The 2,869-nt window shown below is 34.1% G+C and overlaps 1 protein-coding gene across 1 annotated transcript in view; it reads left to right on the top strand.

Moving 5' to 3' along the window:
• Positions 1-1,203, top strand: part of LOC107485561 (uncharacterized) — a 3,420-nt gene extending 2,217 nt beyond the window's left edge. Inside the window, exon 6 of the mRNA XM_021131123.2 lies at positions 971-1,203. The gene's annotated coding sequence lies outside the window, so the exon portion shown is untranslated. The remainder of the gene's footprint in view (positions 1-970) is intronic.
• Positions 1,204-2,869: the final 1,666 nt, after the last annotated feature.

The raw sequence follows: 2,869 nt of genomic DNA, 5'->3' as shown, positions 1-2,869 counted from the left end.
AAATGATTTATGGCTTAAATGCGATTTCATGAATTTGATGATTTTGAATGTGGAAGTGCTGTTTTGTTGTGAGCCAGAATGGCTGTGTATGATTATGAATATTGGCTGGTTCTGAATTGAACCGTGAGCCAGAATGGCTGTGTATGCTATGAATATTGGCTGGTTCTGGACTGAACCGTGAGCCGGATGGCTGAGATGGATGTTGATCCACGGATGAGAATGAATGCATGTATATGCTGAATTATTGGTAATTGTGATTTGCACTTCCACTATCTGAGATACGAGTTTCCCTGGGTAGTAGCAGTGGCTAGCCACCACGTGCCCCAGGTTGAGACTTGATACTCTGTTGACCCTATGTCGTAAGTGTGGCCGGGCACTGTGAAAGTCCCGGATGAGCTCGCCCCCAAAATATTCACCAGTGAGGGTGATGGATATGGATCATGTTTATGATCAAGTTTATGATGAGTATAACTCGAGTTGGGGATGCGCGACAGAGGGACAGTCCAATGGTTAGCTACCAGGACTTGTCGGGTTGGCTCTATAACCGACAGATGATATCATCAGCCACTAGGGACAGGCATGCATCATATGCATCTATGTGACATTGTTTGGGTATGCATATTGTACTTGGTTTGCCTATGTGATTAACTGCTAATTGTCCTACTTGCAATAACTGTTTGTTTGTGTTTGCATCTTCCTACTTGTGTTTGCATCTGAAACTCTGTTGGATTGTGGTGGATTGGTTGTGGTTGGATTGTTTGGGCCTAGGGCCGTGGTTGAATGAGATGGACCGATGGTTCCTGACTTTACTTTTATTGTAAACTGTTGTTTTTGAAAAGAGGCATAAGATGGTTATTAATCACTGGTACGGTTTATCTTCATGTATCCTATTACAGTAATTCCCAAAAACCCTCTACTGAGAACCCTTTCGAGGATGATGTTCTCACCCCCTACATTTTTCCCCTTTCAGGATTTGGGCGCAGAAGTTATGAGGAGTTTAATTATTTATTATTGAGATGCTCTGTAGTACTTTAGATTATTATTTTTGTACCCTCGCCTTTATCTTGATATATTCTGTGAGAGGGATAGGAATTGTACTGGATAATGTTTGTAATATTATTTATATATATGTATGTATATATTTATGGATGTACTCTTTATGAGTTTCTGTAAGTTGTATGGTATGTATGGACGTACGTTGTATGGTGAAAGTATTTTTTGGGAATAGTAATGCGGTTTAAAGTTTTTTAAACAGGCTCATATTTTAGTATTAAATAGTATAAGTGTCGTCATAATGTCCGAGCTATCAGAGTTGCGCAGCCGGAAGCGTGAGCTTTGGTAGTTAGGGTGTTACAAATTTTATTTATAATTTTCAAGTGTTATTGAAATTTTATTGTTATAGACAAAATATGTATCGAACTTTTACTGTAAGATAAAAATAACTATAAACAAGTGCTTATTTTAAAAAAAAGTATTTATATACTAAAACCAGTCACTATATATTTATCTATATGTTTAAAGATTTTCAATAGTCTAGAAAATGGGAGTTAAATTTATAGTCTTTTTTGTGCTTTTAAACTTGAACCATAAAACTGATTCTGTAACTTTAGTTTTGCTATGTTTGCGATATGAATTATGTAGGAGATAATTTAATTTTGTCTCATAATAAATAAAATGAAAACAGAGCAGATAAGAGAAGAAAACACAACTTTGTATTCTGGTTTAACCACTTTGTATAATGTGGCCTATATTTAGTTTCCACCATAACTATAGTAGAATTTTCACTATCTTTTCATAGATTACATACACCAATTTTTTGGATTCTTCCTAATTCTATCGGGACCAAATTTCTAACCAAGCTTGATTTGGCTAGGTTTACTCCTTAGACTCTCAACACTAAGTACTCACCCAACTTAGCAAAAGAAACCTCTCAGATTCATGATTACAAAACAAAAATATATCAAAAGAGATTAACGTAAAATAGTTTTTCTCTCCAAGCTAACTTTCTTTACCTTCTCTCTCAAATGGCTTTTTCAAATACCTCACACATTGCTTTTTACTAAGAAAAATCAAAGAAAGATAAGCTAAGAAATTAAGTAAGATAAACAATATAATCTCATTAAGGAGAAGAAGTATTGTAGCTTGAAAGCTATGTGAAGAATCGTATTCAAATTTTGAATGGTTGATAAACTACTATTTTATGGTTTATTTTGTACTCAATTGAGTGGTTTTTATCTATTCTTTACCCACTTATTCATACTATTTGCATAGTTTTATATTTGTCTTCCTAATTATGTGCTTTTATTGAAAACATGCTTCTTTGACTTTTATTTCCTTTTATTTAATCCTCTCTTATTACCATTAGATGCCTTGATATGTGTGTTAAGTGCATTAATATATTACATTAATGAAACAAGCACCGAACCATATAATAGACTAATAGTATAAGGGCAGTGCTATGGTGAGGATGGTAAATTTTTTCAGCATGTGAGAAAAGGAGGTAGATATCCTCTGATGGAGACACGTGTTAGAGTGGTCTTGGTTAGAAGAGACATATTCAGCTAGAGGTTCAGGTAGTGCAGATGTTGTGGGCCAGCCTGATATTGACTAATGCAAGATTAGATTAGCAGTAATTTTGATATGGTGATAATTAAGTTATTGGATTTTTGGGTGTTGAATCCAATAGTTTTTGTTAAATGGTGGGCTTATGTTATTACTGATTGGAACATAATAAAAGAGGTTGGGGAGATAACAAGAAACAAATAAATGGATATAGACTTGCGTTATTTGGACTGAGTAATTATTTTTTGTAGTTAGATTATTTTTGAAAAATAAATATATTAGTCCTCATTTAATAATAATAATAATA

Source organism: Arachis duranensis, chromosome 1 (assembly GCF_000817695.3).
Source record: "Arachis duranensis cultivar V14167 chromosome 1, aradu.V14167.gnm2.J7QH, whole genome shotgun sequence".
NCBI lineage: Eukaryota > Viridiplantae > Streptophyta > Magnoliopsida > Fabales > Fabaceae > Arachis > Arachis duranensis.
Note: the sequence above shows the minus strand (reverse complement) of the source record. Positions and strands in the feature narration are given on the sequence as shown.